Source organism: Tigriopus californicus, chromosome 11, assembly GCF_007210705.1.
Source record: "Tigriopus californicus strain San Diego chromosome 11, Tcal_SD_v2.1, whole genome shotgun sequence".
Lineage (NCBI taxonomy): Eukaryota > Metazoa > Arthropoda > Copepoda > Harpacticoida > Harpacticidae > Tigriopus > Tigriopus californicus.
Window position 1 is genome coordinate 12,160,668 of NC_081450.1, and position 18,287 is coordinate 12,178,954.

The window sequence follows — 18,287 nt, forward strand, 5'->3', positions numbered from 1 at the left end:
TTGGAAGAATCATGATATAATTTTCCTTTTCATCTACGTGTTGCTTGATAAGGAAGCCAAAAGCAGCCCTTACAACCTCCAGAACGTGTTGGTGCCTATGTTTTGGAAAGTTTATTTGCAAATGTTTTTGCAAATCTCGCCAATTGTTTTGCAAATTTGTTGTCAATGAAGACCATATATATCTGTCAATTTTTGCCGGCCCTATAAATAACAACAAAGCTCATGTCTTGTTTACATTTTGATATTTGGTTATTTTTCGTTGAAGCCTCAAAAATTTGGTGATAAAACTGGTAATTTTTGATATACGTTATTCTCCACCGATTAGTTGGTGGTGCTCATTTTTAAATTTGTGACAAACTGTTAAAAAGGTTTGGAGAGAGACCTTAAAGGCTATTAATATCGTGTTAGGTTAGGTTAGGTAAGGTTAGGTAAAGTTAGGTTAGGTTTGATAAGGTTAGGTTAAGTTTAAAAAAGTAGCACCACCAACTAATCGGTGGAGGATAACGTTTACCGATTTTGGGTAATTCATGGATTTCTAGAAGACCTGGATGGCGCAGGGCAAAAAGAAGGTGACCCATAGAGGGGAAAGAGGCAATCTTTCTGTTTGTTAAAAAGAGCACCCTTGACATCATTTTCAGTGCTTCTTTCTTCATGGAAAATACAAAAATATCAATAGTTACGAATTATTAAGACAATGGCCCTATTTTTAGTTCCTAATTTTCTATCATTAATTCTTCTTGAAAGCTAAGAATGCAAATTCCAGTAGTGTTAGTAAAACTCTCCTCCCTTGACAAACCCAAGACATAGGTTTCAATGGGCACTTATTGCCAATTGTAAAAGCGAGACATAATACCTAAAATAGTATGATATTTGCAAAAGTCTTCTTTCATCTCTACCCAAAAACGAGCTTCTAGTTACATTAGCTTAAATCAATATCAAACTTTCAAAAATAACTTGACCCTTCCACTTGGATATTACAATCAAATCTAAATGATCCAAAGCAACTCTTTCATACAAAATTGCAAATGAATTGAAAATGAGCTTCTCAGTTTCCACATGAAGTCTTCCTCAGTAGAAAACATTTAATGTTGAATTGAATTGGAAACAGCATGATGTTAAACTATGACAGCAAGTTCATGAGGTGTGTTACAACTCCTACAATCCAAAAAAGTATGTAAAATTTAGGGCGGGGAAGGTATTATGTACTCTTTTTTTTTTACAAGTAATTGAGGTTCAAGAACAGTTTTTCAATTTAAAGGAGCCCCTTCAATGTGATTCCTGCTGGTTTTTTGTTTGTTTTTTCAGGGGCTTTTCTAACTGCTACAAGGAATGTAATCCCCAGTGCTATTGAAATGAAAGGTTATAAGTTGTCTATTCATTACCTTTCAATCTTTGCATGTTGTTTGGTCTACCAACAAGTTTGTGTTGGCAGACCAAGCTAGGTCTGGAATGTAGGGTTCATCTGAAATGCTACTTAAAAATTTGTTTACTTTGTCCTTGGAAAATTCAAAGATCTTTCAGCTCATTGTTGCAATTCTCCTAAACAAACATTAACAATCAGTAACTTTGATTGGCTTTCACATACACTGATATATTTTAATACAAACAAGTGTGTAAATCTTCCAGGCTTGTTAAGAGGTTTGGGAGCAACTTAGAGATACAAGAATTTAATAGATGCAATTTGAATAAGTAAGAGTTGAGAGTTGAATTGAAGAACTTATTTCCCACCAGGTACTTCCTAAAGTATGAGTCGCATGTTAAAACCAATTTGTATATCTTTTGAAACAACTAGGACTTAAATGAGGGTTTAGAACATTAAGTACCAGAAGTGTCACTACTTGCTCATTCTTTCTTACCTCTTCATTGTGATTTTTGCCTTCAGAATTTCCCTATGGACACAATATTGGTGATTTCGCCATATTGGTATTGGGCAGTTGACGGTGAAATTTACATTTGACCACAATGCAATGGAAAATACCCTCGTGTTGAAAACACTGAAAGAACAGTTTCACTTAATCATAGATGATCATGCCTAGGGTGCCCTAGACAAAATATAGTCAACAATGATGTTATTTTTGACACTCAGTTAACGTAGATTAGTGAAGTACCTGAGTTCAGGCGAATTTATTTGCCGTCATGGCCACTTCTTGACTGGATTGCAAACAGGGTTCAAACAAATTTGATAGCCAAAGCAGCTTGACTTTTTATTGGTATTTAGTTATCGGGCATGGACATAGTTTAACTATGAAATGAAGTTGAAAATAATTACAAGCATTTCCAAAATAATGCAGTTCAAAATATTTGACATTTGTTAACTTCCCTTCAATGAAGTGTATATATTAAACCTTATCATTAGCCTCCTCATTTGAAGGGAGAAGCCCTGAATGAGCAATTTCAAGGCAAGAAGGACGAGTCGAAAATTCCAGCCCATTTCACCACTTAATGCCAAACTGTTGAACCAGCCGATCTGGATAAGACCATGCCAGGCTGAAGACATAATACAGGATGAATTGGCGTTGCTACTTTGTCGTTTCTCCCTTGTAGGTCACCCAAGAAAGGGAATCTGTGACTGAGCGGAGTCCATCTCTTTATTTAGATGTCCGTGGCTAATTCTATCAACATCTTATTTACTTAGTTTACTACCCAGGTCACATAATGTTTGGAAAAGAAAAGAAATTGCGTTCAAGGGAGGGCAAGAGCTTGCAGTTTATTTAGCTATCTTCTGTGCCGCTTCCCGTTTTCTTTGGGCCGTGTGACGTTGCAAATAAGAGTGCTTATGAATGAGCAAATTTGACCTCCTGTGGTTTGATAGCCTCCTTACGCTGCATGAAAAATGTGTTTTAGCATTTCAGAGGGCGCTTTGTCACTCACCCTCTAACAAATAGAGGGCTGATTGGGCCGATTCCTTTTTAGTGGATTATAATCCGTTTGTGTTGTTTTTGGGTAGTTCTATTAAAATCTTAAGCATAATCAGTGACCTTGGTCACGTAATGTCCGGAAAAGAAATTGCGTTTAAGGCATGGCACTAGTAGTTTATTTAGCAATCTACCCTGCCTCTTCCCATTTTATTTGGGCCAAGTGACGTTGCAAATAAGGTACCTTATTACCACAAGAGGGCTGAAGTATTCATTACGAGCAGTGCTGCCAGAGGGCATATTTGCTTGCCCCAAAAAGTGTACATCTGGCATGTTTAGAACCCTTCTGGCATAGAAAATTGAAAATGACATGTTTTTTGGATCTGACATGTTTTCTGGCATTTCATTGGCAAGATTTTTGAACTTGACAAACATTTAACAAAATGGACAAGTGCACATTCACAGTTTGCTGCCTTGGCTTGATTAATAGAATAATAATAGATTAATAATTCCTCCCTTTGACGCCCATCATGGCCAATTACCTCCTTTTCATACTTATTCATTTGATTATTGATTTGTTGTCAAGTACAATGAGTAGATCTTGTCAATAAAGAGGGATTGTGATGCCGAAAATAAAGATCGTACTGTTATCCTTGTGGTATTCATATATCATCACTGTTGATGTATTGGTGTCCTGTAGAGCGCAAAATATTGAATGGATTGGAATTCGGTCAAGGTTAACTAACTTGACACCCAAATTTGAACGGATCCAGCTTTGGCCCATTCCAAGTCATTTTACCCCCACTAAAACCTATGAATTCTGGGAACTTGTTTCTCCCCAGTCATTTCGAGAATAAGTGAGCCCTGCGAAGGGAAGTGGGAGAGGAACATAAAAGACTTGTTTTTTGGATATTTTGTTGGGGTCGTCCGATCAGATATGAACGAACGCCTAGAGTATGGATAGGGGAGCTAGAGTCAATTAAAAACTTTACCTCAATGGAAAAGAAACCACACTACAGCAGAGGAGTATTTTGATTTTGTCTTGTCAACGCCCAAAGTAAACCAAATAAGAACACATTTTTTCTCGAGCTTTCCTCAACAGAGCAAACACATTAAAGTTAAGAGGTTGATTGGAATCATCAGCTAGCTCAGCGCAGCAAGAAAGGATGGATGAAATCACAAAAACTGATGCCCAATAAATGTTGACAATGGTTTTGAAGACATAATACACTTCTAATGAGCTTTGTTTCCAATCAATGAAAAAATCCTCCGTGTTGGGCTAGCTATTTCCCTATCTCAAATTTGGTCATTCTATCATTGAAAAATATTTATAGACTCATAGCCCAAGCCATGAACCACTGGAATATGGATGGGAAGGGTAATGTTGAAATTAAGCAACTCCAATTGGAGTTACTGAATTAAGTTCTTCTTCAAATACGGCTGGCCTCATTTCCCTGCAATTAAGTATTTCCAATTTCAGCTCAATCAAAGCAGTCGATCAAAAGTTATGCCCTGCCAAAGTGCAGCACATAAAGGGGCACAGAATCAGTACTGCCAGGTCTCTGGGCTTCAAACATGCCAGAATAGCTCTTAAGATATGCCAAAACATGCCAATGGAAATCAGAATATGCCAAAAAAAAACATGCCTGAGAAAAAAACCTCCCATGTTTGCAACTGTCTGTAACATGTGGAGGGCCTGATTCAATTCAGCTTGAATCACCATAATGGTTGATCTTCAGAAGCAAGATTTTAATGATTTAGAGCATGCTTTTACTACCTATTTGAGTGTTTATGGGCTTCAGGGGAGTTATAAAAACTATGAATCAAAATCTTAAGAAGGATGCTGAAGTAAATCTCCTGCTTACAAACCGCACAAGATCCTTAATTTTTGTAATAATACTATTAAATTTCCAAAGGAAATTTCCATGACTCACAAGCTGGCATTTTGACAGTATAACCTAAATGTCAGTAAACTGAGCTAGTTGTTGAATGTAGGGTTGATCTGGAATGCTATCTAAAATTTTGCCATTTCTGTAGTGGCAATTGGTTCAGTTGAACCTATTGTAGTTAATCCAGAAGTCGGAAAATTCTGATCCTTTTGTAACTGTTGTTGATATTGTTGTTCCTGTGGTTGGTGTTGGTGCTGGGACAGGCAAGGGTTGAATCCAATCCACCCTGTTTTCTGTAAGGATGTATAATTTCTCACTTTACCTTTTTCTCTTCCAATCTATATTCACCACCATTTTCAACATCTTCAGTCATAGTACCTGGCTAACGGGTTATTCCTCCAATGTACTTGCTAGTACTAAGAAGCTCCCCGACACACACAAAAAGAACCTTGCCCTTCATTTTTCTTCCACTTACCTCGACCACCATTTTACCATAATAAAGTTCATCGTTTAAGAGTAGTTCATCGAGATAGTTCATCAAGAGACAGGAACACTTTCAGCACCCTACACAATATCTATGACAAGCTCAATGCCTTCTCACAAGAGGGTAAGACAGCTTGTGTAACATTGACTTAAGGTCTTTTGATTACTTAGAATCTAGAAAGTGTGCTCTCGAGAAAGCTAGCCAAACTAAACTTTGGAAAGAATTCGATCAAGTGGCTTCACTCGTTCTTCAAGGACCGTCATTACCGTGTCAGGGTAGGCTCCGAGATCTCTGAGACCTTCGAATTAGGAAATGGTGTCCCCCAAGGAGCTACGATCTCAACTACTCGGATTTACCACAACACCTCCCTCTGTCGGAGGACTTGGCCCTCTCATCCTATTGCGATGATTTGACTCTCTGTATGAAAGCTCAAGACGAAACTCAACTAAAATCAAGGATAGAGGCTTATGGCAAGCTCGTTTTGGACTACATAGGAATCAATCGAATGAAATCCAACCCTGGAAAGAGAGGTCTTTTGGTAATGCGAAAGAGGAAAAGTCAAACCGGTCCAATGTGCGTAGAACTCGGTGGTGCTCAGGTGGAAGAGCAAGAAGCTATCAAAATCCTAGGATTGACGTTCCAATCCAATCTCACTTTAGACAAACAAATTGCTTATCTGAGGAAGGAAGTGTATCGTACATTGGGTATTCTAAAAAATCTACATAACGAGGTTTCGAGAAGCTCCATGAAGGACGTGGTCCATAGTCTGGTCTATGGAAAAATCCTCTACTGCACGGCAATATATCTACATGTGCGTTTCACTCAACACCTCTCAAAATCGACTCCAGATTGCTCTTAATGACGTAATGCGCTTCTTATCAGGAAAAACAAGAAACGACCATATTAGAATCGAGCAACTGTTCTCCGACAATAGCTTCCATTCATTGAAACAATAGCAATTCAGAGCTCCTTGGCGGAAGTTTGGAAAATTCTCAATAATCAAACAAGAGGAATCGATAAGTCTTTTCTGCCTGTGGTTGGTCCTCCCATAGCCACTCGAAGTACAGTCCGACGTGACCTTCGGCCTCCTGCGCGGGGCAATCATTTTATTACTAATGCAGTCAGACTGTATAATGCTCTCCCCGTTGAATCTCGAATTGTCCAAAAAATTAGCTCTAAGTCCGCCATCAATCAGTCGCTGCCCATTTATCCCCTGTGATATGTTGTCTCGATTTTCATGCACTAGTCACTAATCCAAGCCTGATATGTGTAACATGTACCAAAGATAACCTCACCTTAAAAAAGTACTTGTACTTATAAGTACATTCAAAGCGTCTCCACATTCCTCAACAGTTTCAAAGTCGGCGGTAGTCCATTTAAAGTTAATCCTAGCTTTGTCGAGCCTTTGGTTCTAGGATTTGGGAATGACGACATTGCACTTGAACACGGAGTAACAAGCCAAAACGTCAGATGTTTGGTCAAAATTGCGCATTTGACATTTCTTTTAGTCTCAGTGTTAGTGAATATCAGGAGAAAACCATAAAATCAATATCCTTGATGAAGATAATTGATCAAATTTCAAAAAAGTATCCTGAATAATCTGATTGATATTAAACTAATCGTGAGCACAGAGGCACCTGACCTACCTTACTTCTTTTAAGTGAAACTTGGCTCAATCCTGGGATTTCCTCAAATGAAGTGGAACTATTGGGATATCCTTGGCGAAAACACAGAGACCCAGATCGGCCACCATGGTTGCCACGTGCCATATTGATACAGTTAAGACCAAGAAAACATCTTTGGCGAAGTTACAAGACCACAGGAAACCCGGAGATGTTGGTCAAACATGATATACTCCACAAGAAAATACGTCGAAATGTGAGAAAAGCGAAATGAGGCTAAGAGGAACAGATTTCTAAAACCTACAACCTAAGATCCTTCTATGGAAAAGCAAACAGCCGCACAAAGACCCACCGCTTTTGGATGCCTGCGGTCACTTATGTGATGACCCAAGTGTGATGGCCGAGCTTCTTATGAACAATTTGCAATTTGTGTCGGCATTCGGCACTACGTCAGAAGCAGTCTAAATGAGGTCTGGTCTTTGTTCGGAAGGGAAGCACAGATCAATTTACTTTTACATTTGGGATGGTTTTTTTTCAAAAATCAAAACGCTTAAGAACTCAATTTCTGTGGATCCCGATGGCATTTCACGTACGTCATTGAAAAACTCAATGTGGTGGTGGCTTTGCCTTTGGACTACATTTTCAATATGTCTATGATGTCTGGAACCGTGCCCAAGGATTGGGAGGATGCAAATGTCTTTCCCTTGTTTAAAAATGAAGGCTTACTACCGACCATTATCTCTGACGAGCCATAAGATTGTGTTGCACTAAGCTCTTAAATTTTCACGACCATTTGACTAAGTCCGTGGCCAAGGGTGGTGTGGGAAAGGTAGTTAGCGAGTGTGACAGCGCAAAGAGATCTTGGTGTCGTATTTGACAAGAACCTTAGCTTTCAAGAGCAAAGTGCTTGTGTTGCTGTGAAAGGCTATCGCATGTTGGCTCTTTTGAAACAAACCTTTACTTCAAAGAATGTTGATCTACTGACACGAGTTTATAAAACCTATGTGCTACCACTTTTGGAGTTTGCCACTCAGGTTTGGACCCCGTCCTTTTCCAGAGACATTCTTCGAATAGTTCTTCGTCCAACGAAAGTACGAAAGTTTTCACGGTGAATTCTGCCTTACTCTGGAATTCCATATCCCAAAAGGCTATATTGGATTGAGCTCGAGTCCCTAGAGGAAAGACGACTTAGGATGGATTTAGTCTGCGCTTTTAAAATCACGCGGAATTTGCTGGATATATCCGATTTGACTACAGGAGAGTGTTACCGTGTAGGGACAACAAACGTGATCTCAAGTGTAGAAACGCGAAGCAGAACAAATGAACATTCAAAAGTACGAGAGGGGGCTTTTTTTCTTTGTATTGTGAAAACCTAAGACTGTGCTCTAGTCTGGCCTTATTTAAGCGTGCACTTTTGGACCTCAATTTACTGCCGCCTTGCCAATGTGCTATCCCTCCTCAGTGAACAGCATTTTGACCTACACTTTATGTTAATCAAATTCTTTGGCGAAAGCCGCCTATCATCTCCTCTTTCTCTACCGTTCATTTTATCTAGCTTTTAACTTGTCTCTTTAGAATTTCATTTTTAAAACCATTACCCTTCTTTCATCATTTCTTGGTGTCGACGGCCATCATTGGTACCGTACGAGTAGAATGGTATGTAGAAACTCGGAACATTTGGAACATTTGGAACCTTTTAAGGTTTCAAGATAAAGTTTGCTTACAATTCATGAGAAACATGTATTGAGTCGTTCATGATTCAAGCGACATATAAGTTGTTCCACAAAGAAATCATAACAAATTTATATGACTTTAGTTTCAGATTCTATCTGAGGTAAAGTATATTAGCAAGTTAATGAAAACCAGTGAATGACTTCTTTCAGAGGCATAAGCCCCAATTTACATGTTTGTTACATTGGATTGGCAAGGAGAATGTTAGGTTGATCCCAGATGATAGTCACATTTTTGCATCTCATATCTAGTGTAATGGAATTGAATTTGGGCATTAACGGCCAGCTTGCTCACCACATCAACCCACCATGAAGGTCACATGCCTTATTCGACCAGGAGTACTCTACAACTTGGATTGTTTGTACAGGCCTATGCATTGTTTGTTATGCCATGCTTGTTACTTGCAATACTCTACTTTTGTAGGTTCCTGTTATTGTCACAATACAACCTCAATAGCCTCCTTACGTTGCACGAAATATGGTCTATGTTTTGCACTTCAGAGGGCGTTTTGTAATGCAGCCTCTACCAAATAAAGGGCTGATTGGGCCGATTCCTCTTTATTGAAGTGTAATGCCTTTGAGTTGTTTTGGCTAATTCTATCGAAATCTTATTTATAATTCAGGACCCGGGTCACATAATGTCCGGAAAAAAATGGCATTCAATACAAGGCATAAGCAGTTAATTTAGCAATCTACCGTACCTCTTGGGTTCCAGGAAATCAGTCTCGAAAAAGGGGTTTATTTTGCAAGATGTTTGATAAAGTTGTTCGTTCATCTTCGTTTCTTCGAGAACCTCAATATTGAAATAAGAAAGGAAGTGTGGTTAGAAACACCCCAAACATTAAGATTTCCCAATAAAGTCTCGATGCTAATGCCAATCCCGTATTGGATATTTCTTCAGTTGAGTTCGATGTAGAAATCGAAGGATCTGTTGCGGGTGCAAATGTGGTTACTATTTCTGTTTCTTCTTCGTCTTCTTCTGCTTCCGTTGTTTTTTGTCTTGTCGTCGTTCTTGATGTTGTTGTCGTTTTTCTTTTTGTCGTTGTCGTTGTCGTCGTTGTCGTTGTTTTTTTTGTTGTCGTTGTTGGTTTTTTTGTTGTTGTCCTTCTTGTTGTTGTCCTTCTTGTTGTTGTTTTTCTTGTTGTTCTTGTTGTTTTTCTTGTTGATTTTGGTGTTGTTGTTCTTGCTTTTTGCGCTGTTGTTGTTTCTGTTTCTGTCGTTGGATCAGTTAAGGATTGAATCCAATTCACAATAGTTTCGAAGTTGGCCTCAGCAGATTGAAACTCGGAAATAATACGAGTATTTTTTCCGTGAAGAACAATCTTTCGCATTACATGGTCGTCTTCATCAGGGTCCACAGAGGAGTGGACTTTCATTGTTCCAGGGACCTCTAAGTCTCCCTCTTCAATTCTCGGGCTGAGTTCTACCTCGTAAAAAGTGGGAATCACGTGTTTAGGTAATCTGATCCCGTCTTGAACATGGGTTGCCTCTTCATCCTCCATAAAGATGTGAAATGAGGCTAAATGAGAGGGGGCCTCATTCAATATACAATGCCATTGGCCAGCAAAGATGGATTGAAACTCTTCTGAGTGAAGACCGCAAGTTCGTCCATCACCAAAAGCAGTGAAGGCTGGGACCACCAAAGCGTTCTCATCGTAGACCAATCCATCGGTAATATTAGCTACATAACGCAGTTTCTGAGGAGTGATGAACAGACAACGATTGGGGTCCACAAGATCCTCAGAGGAGAGTTGGCACGAAAAACTGACCTCATCATTGGGTTTGGCGAATAACTCTCTGTCTACGACAATTGGATAGTCGAAGTCTTGAGCGAAAACATTATGAATAAAAAAAGCACAGGAGCAGAGCAGAATCTTGATGTACTTCATGGTGTAATTGAAGCGACTGATTTTGAGGTAGGTTAATGACCGCAAGGTAATGTTATTCCAAACAAAGCAATTAATGAAGTACAAAGAAATTTGTGTCTCCCCGCGTCAAACGTGGCTGTACTCGTTTTAGATGACATCTAATCATTTCTCGACAATATTTGGTTAATTAATACAAGTGAATTATCATGTATAGATTGTCCTTGACAGGGATGACAAGAAGAATCAATTGAAAGGATCCTGAATTGTGGGCGAATTGTAAAAAAGCTCCACTCAGGTACTCGTATTTTAATGTCTTTGAACACAGCCTCATTCTAAGCGGTAACTGAGCACTTTTGGTGGAATGATTAACCAAAATTATCAAAAATATTCCATTTTCATATACACGAAGTTGAAACTACGTATTTTTTTATCAAGAGCCTTAGTAACAAACAGAGCATTCAACATTCAAAAGTAGACTGATTTCACATACTATTTCTAGTTTAAAAAAAATTAATGAAATCTGCAATTCTTTGACATTGGTCGACTTCATGTAATGATTGGAAACAAAAACAGTAATTCTGTCCTCGATCGTTCACATTATTTGTTCTCTTATTGGGTCACTTGTTGTCAGATCTGTGTGGATTTTTCGTGATCAGAGCTCATTTTTACTCCGTGTGTTGCTTATTTGTGCAACAATTGTGTTATCAAAATATACAGCTTTAATACGAGGTGCCTTGAAACTAAGCCTGGTTAAGGCAGTTTATTCTCAAAAAAACGTTAGAGGTTTTAATCACTTCGCAAGTCCATTTTGCAATGACGTCACATTAACGCTCTAATTGTTCTTTATAATATAGCTCTATGCAAATTAAGTGGTCGATCAAAAAACAGAAATATGAGGAACCAAACAAACAATGATTGCTTAAAACCAGATTTGTTCTCTCCAATAAACAGGGTTGCACGATCCTAAAGTTTTTCGTGTACATTTTGCATATTTTGCTACCAAAAACCATGCCAAAACCCAACTATTTTTGATTTTAAGAATTTTAGGACGAACATGTAAAAGGAGCGAGTGCATGACAATGAAATTTAGTGTGTATCGAAAATGGCAACACAAGCACAAAATGACTCAAAAACCAATCAACAACAATAGGTGTCAAACCAATGAAATGAAATTCTTAGTAGTTAAAGACGAAGAAAAACTGAGGATGTTACTTAACTTTAAATTCATATACAGGTTAGGGAACCAAAATTCAGAAATCTCGCATGGCCCTTGAAATTGGCTAGTAGTGGTAACATGAAGCAAATCCTGAGAAAATGTAAAAAACAAGGTGTATTAGGCATACTGAGATCTATCTTTTCTTTATATGTGGCCTCCATTATTTTTACTAATAGCTTCAATTCGAGAACAAACAGAGACGTAGCTCTTTTTGATGTTGGCCGAGGACGCTTTGTCCCACTCCTTGATAATGGCGACCCTTAGAGAATCCACTTTTTTGTTGCGGATTTCCTTACTGCTACTGGGATTTGAGCGAGAGAGGGATTGACGAGAAATTTATTCATTCTACTTGACTTTTGTTTTGTATATTATTTGATCAACCCTAGAATTAAAGTTGGTTGATCTGGCTATCCCTTAAACCCTTTAAGGGTAAGAATTTTAGTAAAAAACGTGTCCATGTATGACTTAAATCCTGCCACTGGATCAATACGTATATACTTGCAACTTGCTTTTGAGGGCAGCAAATTGCAGAATGAAAGGGCCTGAGAAAAAGAGAGTTGGACTTAATTGTTTAAGCTAGCCTGGATTCTCGAGGGCTTGAAGGTGCTCTCAAAATGCACATTAAGCCTCTACAGTCACTAGAATTGACCCTAAATCCTGGGTTGAGACAAAGCTCATGAATGCTTTTGAACACGTACAGTATCAGATACCTTTCGTACCTCCTCTGAGTACTGTACAATCCCAACCTTTCTAACCTCTCTCAATACGAGAGCTCTCTCATATCCTCAATGTTCGTAGTAAAACATCTTTGGACCTGCTCGAGCTTTTGCAAACCTTCTGAACTAATTGGAGCCCAAATGGGTATATTCATGATGCGGTTGGACGATCGACTTGTTCAGAGATAGCATCGTGATGCTATCTCTGGACTTAAACGTGCGATATATCCAACCACATGTTTGAAAAGCTTTACCAACTTTCAACTGGGTATGCTTATCCAAGGACTCTAAAGAGTGTAGCTTTAGTGTCCTTGGCTTATCGAACTTTCCATTATCTTGGAGGACTACACCTAAATCCTTCACGGATGAGACCTGCTCAATGTCCTTACCTTCATCATCTAAAAATGGAGAGTCTAATGGCGTCGACCCAAAGGTTTATCTCGAAGACAACAAGAAATTGAAGCGTGAAGTGATGTCAATAGGGGCAAATTGGCATAAGATTAATAACCTCCGAAAGTTCTGCGATCGAACTAAAAAACAAACGTAGACACCCTGCTACTGCTCAGAGTAAGCACTTTGAGAGATTAACGTCAGTTCTATAAGATTCTCATTCTCACAGGGTAAAAATGAAATCTGAAAATCTGAAATTTTGGTGCAAGTTCATTGCTAACTCTTATTCGCTGATGGCACAAACATCATCTCAATATAAAGACTTAATTCGACTTAACAATCATTTTATGCTATTGCTAGTTCAACTCCAGTTGATCAAAAAGTCGGCCTTGCTTGAGTACTTGAGGATCTACCGTCATATTTTGCAGTCATGATTCTGTATACATCCACGGCCCTTTTTGTCCACAGTCCTCATGGCCATTATCAAATTCAATTATCGTGATTTCTTTCCAGCCCCTTCATGTTATCAAAATTCAATACGGTTTCAGGTACACGACTTGACACATGATCGAGAATTGATATCACTCTTCGTGATGCGTTGCCTTGCACTTTATAATAATTGATGACATAATCATTAGAGAGTTGCTTGAAGTTGAGGAGGAGCGGTAAAAGCGACCTTCAATGATACAGAGATTACAACCTTAATCTTTCTCATCAAATTGCATGGCTGGCAAATGTTTGAATGTAGATTTTCAGCGCGTACTTATAAATCAAATTTTCCAACAATGACGCACACCTCCGATGTCATTGCCCATAGATAAGTACTGTATTCTAGAAGATTTCTTTGTTTTATGAGAACCGGTTTTCAGAGGTATAATGTTCGCTCTTATGCACTTAAAGGAACCTAACCGCCACGGTTACAAATTTTATTTCAGCGCTTCATATTCGCGAGTGGCTGGAAGGTAAGTTTCAAGCCTCTTATGGGGATAAGGAAGACTTCCTGACGTTAGATTTTGCTTCAAGTTATTTCAAGTGAAAATCATACATTGAAAACTGGTTCTCATAAGAGAAAACAGTGTATTCAATAGCTAGCTAGGCCTCTCGTTACATATTGTTTATTCAAGTTCCGATGTCAAAAATTCCAGAGAGTCGATATTCACCATTTGGTACTCTCCAAGTCCCCAACACCTTTTTCTTCAAACTTGACGGTATGAAATGGCGGGCGGAGGCATTCAAGGTGTTCTGATCGTACGGATTTTTATTAAGCTTCCCATTTACAAACTTCATAAAAAACCGTCCCCACTGTTGAGTAGATAACTAGTGCTGGATTTGAAACTGACTTTAATTCAGCTCAAAAAGAGCATGATCAGTCTAAAGCTTGGAAAAAGGGGGATAAAAATTGACAAAATGTTGAAAAAAAGTCGCAAATCACTCATAAAAAGATGAAAAAATAGTAAAATTTGTTAATAAAGGTGAACAATATTGTAAAGTTTGTTAAAAACTTGCTCAACAGATGATAACATACTTTCTCATTTATTGAAAAAAGACAAAGCAATTAAACACTACCTTGCTACTTCACTTCCATTGGCCTTCCGCAGGGGGATCCACTATCGCCAATTCTTTTCAATCTTTATGTATCCGACCTGCCTGAAGCCCTCACTCACCAAGGCCCCACCATCAACCATTCTCCCATTCAATATATTCAATATGCAGACGACCTGGTTCTCTCGGCTAATTCAGCCGTGGAATTGCAAAATGCCATCAATGCACTCCACGGTTATTGCCAAGAGAACGGCCTTCAAGTCAACACCATCAAGACGAAGGCCATGGTTTTCCATAAAGGTCGTCTGCCTCCCACCTCCTTCCATATTAACAATAGTCCGATTGAAATCGTCAATAGTTTTAACTATGTCGGTTTCACCTTCTCCACCCAACTCTCATTTACCAATCACCTCAAATCCACAATAACTAAGGCCAGGGCCAGGATCGGATACATATGCAATAGACTTCCCATGAAGAATCTTCCCCTCCCAATAGTCCTTCAACTCTTCCGGATCTACGTCACCCCAATTTTTCTCTACGGCCTACACCTTTGGCTTCCCAACTCCGCCCAATCCGCCCTCAAATCCGCCGATGCCACCTACACCAAGTTCCTCAAGCGATACCTCTGCGTGCCCCAATATGCCAACAATGCATGGACACATTTTCTATGTGAAACCGAGCCCCTCACCATCGGGCTGGCAAGGTTAGTGTCCAACAGTGTTGGGAACCTGACCTTTCCGGAGGTGATGTCCGGACACAAGTTGTCCTTCCCGGTCAAGGACTTGCTTACACCTTATTGTCCTTGGCCCGACATCCCTTCGGAGTATTGGCGGTCACGTACCTTTGTCCGTCTCCCAGCCAAATGCCATCAGCGACGGGAGTTGACAAAGGATCTGTTCAATCTGGCCCATCCACTCTACTGCAATAACCAAGATTTTCATCACTTACCTCTACCTACCTGTCTTTGTACTATCTGCAACTCACCTCTTACCTTTTTTCATGTGCATTGAACCAATTCTAGTCATACTCATTGTGATATCACTTTCTAGTCAACTATTTTATTGCCTTTACCTTTTTGACATTCTTCTTGTTTTACCATTTTGTATAATGTATATACATCAGATTTTATTTCATAGTTACTTTTACGCCATGACATGACCAAGAGTCGCAATAAAGATTATTTAAATGCCTGTTTTTGTAAAAGAAACAAGAAGTAAGGTGACGTGAGATTTTTTTGGTCCAAGACTCAGTTTTGGATATGGATTGTAATTTCAATTCTGTCATTTTAACAAGTGAGCATGGAAAATGCCAAAATAGGGATTTTTTCCCAAGAACGGCGTTTTAAGTAGTTTTTATAATATTTGACCGAAAAATGTAAAAACCTAGGTTTCTAACTTCTTTACCTAGGTCTGATGATCACTCTAAAGGTTAAAAGAATTATCAAAGAACTTTGAAAAGGGTCAGCAACAGAAAATGTCACAACAGAACAACTTTTTCTTTTGGACTTTTCATTTGCTTCAAGTATGTATGGATGCATGGTTTGTAGGGATGTTGTGATAGGAATAAAGATAAACGTAGTTGTTGAAGTCACAACACATAAAAACCCCTTAATCCGATGGCTTGTTTTCAAGGGGTTATACGGGAGATATTGATGGCAATGAAATTGTTAATGATAAATGAGATGGTAAGAATTTGACGATTTAGGATGGTCTAAAAGTTTTAAGAGAATTAAGTTCTAGGAGTAGAATGAGTGAATTGAAAATGGCTGACCTTCCCGAATCCAAATTGTACGTTGGTCAAATGGGATTCATTAAAAGGGGAAAATATTTGGTAATACGCTACTTTTTGTAGAACTTTGGATAATTACGAGAGAATGCTAATGGGACGAAAATTGGACATACTGTTTGGGTCACCTCCTTAAAAAAGTGATACGACTTTTACTGACTTCCAATTCTTAAGGATGAAACCAGAGATTAATGGCAATGTGGTAAAATGAGCAAGAAGGCCAGTTATTTCATTTTTGATGCCCTTTAAAACTTGGCAACAAATTTCATCAAAACTGTGGCTTGGTTTATTTAGCAGATTGTCAATAATGTTTAAAATGTCAGTTCGAGTTACAGGTTTGAAAAAGTATTGCCTTTGGTTTGAGACGTCGGGTATGTAAGAAGTTGATTTAGGAAGATCAGGCGTCTCTGTGCTAATGTTTGGCTGATATTTCCCCCGATGGTTGAAAAAATAAGTACGGAAGTTATTCGTCATGTCCTTTGTATCATAAAAGATTTTCGCATGAAGATGATTTTAATTACATCAATGCCTTGGGGGCCTGACGGTCATCACCAGGGTTCGGGGGAAAAATTGCAGGCCAAATAATCATCATTTTTTGAAAGCAAGAAATATTTTATTTTCACAGCAAAAGCAACATGAAACTAATTTTGCAAAAGTGTGCAGTTATTGCCTATGGATTCAATATATTTCATTGTTTCAAAATCTTTGAAATCTTATTGAAAAGCCTTCAAAATTGTCTCCTGGATTGTAACCCCAAATTAGTACCCCAAACCATGCAGGATCCTAGATGAAATTTTATATCCCTAGGTCTTTGCATTCCCTTAGGGTGAGGAGACCTGAGCCCAATTTTTTAAAGCCAAACAGTAAGTCTTAGATCGAGTAAAGGCCGTACTTTACCACATAGTTGAATCTTTTCTCGATTTAAAATTCACTCTTTGGTTTTAAAAAACTAGGCTCTGGACTAAAATACAAATATTTCTATATTTCCTCTTTTGCGTGCTTTTACCAAAAAGGCAAGTACGAGCCAAGTGAGAATTAGTAACCTTTACTGCTTTATTGGGTCAAACCTAGAAGTTAGAGACAACGCAATATTCAAAGGAGGAATATTTGACGATACATCTTCATAAGAATCTATGAGGTTTTTCCTCAATCAGGTTTTAAAGTCAATTGTAGTAAATCTTGATTTAGACAGTATCTTGATTTTGCCAATACCTTTGACAAAGTTGATCATGGCCTTTTGTTGAATAGACTTCATAACATTGGGATCCAAGGCAAGGTTCTCAATTGGATAGGAGCCTTCATTCAAACTAGGCAAATTGTTAAGGTCGGAGGGTCGCTTAGTGACATACATGATGTCAAGTTAGGTGTTCCTAAGGGCTCCATCTAAGAAACCCTCTTCTTTATAATATTCATTGCCCCGCTTCAAAAGCTTGAAACTACTGTTAGTCTTAATTATTAGGCAGGCGATAAAAAGTTAGTTGGTGGTAGGAATGGCCAAGATTTCACTAGCCTGGCATAGAAATAATGTATTCTTGGGTTACTAAGAGTAATATGGCCCTGAACGGAATGAAACTTCGCTCTATGACATGTAGGTCAACTCCTTTGAATACTCCACTCGTAGATAATGGAGGTAAAGATATTGAGCAGGTCTCATTTATGAAAGATTTAGGTGTGGTCTTCCAAAATAACGGAAAGTTTGATGAGCATATCCAGTTGAATGTGGGTAAAGCCTTTCAAATGTGTGGTTGGATCACTTCTATCATTGATTATCATTAACAATATCTTTGACTATCTCTGAACAAGTGGATTGTTCAGACACATCTTGAATATGCTTCACCCATTTGGGCTCAAAATGAGTTCAACAGGTTTGCAAAAGGTCCAAAAGTCCCGAATGAGAGAGCTCTTGTATTTGGAGAGCCGAAAAAGATTGGACCGCACAGTGTGTGTTCAGAGAAGGTACGAAAGGTATCTGATATTGTAGGTCTTCAAAAGTATCAATGAGCTTTGTCCCAACCCAGGATTTAGGGTCAAATCTAGTGACCGTAGAGGCTTACTGTGCGCTTTGAAAGCATCTCCAAGTCTTCGAGAATCCAGGCTAGTTCGAACAATAAAGTCCACTTCTCTTCTCTCTCGGGCTCTTTCATTGTTGAATTTGCTTCCCTCTAATATTCGTAGGGAATACGTAGGCCT

The 18,287-nt window shown here is 38.7% G+C and overlaps 1 long non-coding RNA gene across 1 annotated transcript in view; it reads right to left on the minus strand.

Moving 5' to 3' along the window:
• The window catches only part of LOC131890119 (uncharacterized), an 18,731-nt gene extending 5,675 nt beyond the window's left edge, over positions 1 to 13,056 (minus strand). The window contains exons 1-2 of the long non-coding RNA XR_009374275.1: positions 12,770 to 13,056; positions 1,857 to 1,994 (exon numbers count right to left, since the gene is read on the minus strand). This is a non-coding gene — a long non-coding RNA (uncharacterized LOC131890119). The remainder of the gene's footprint in view (positions 1 to 1,856; positions 1,995 to 12,769) is intronic.
• Positions 13,057 to 18,287: the final 5,231 nt, after the last annotated feature.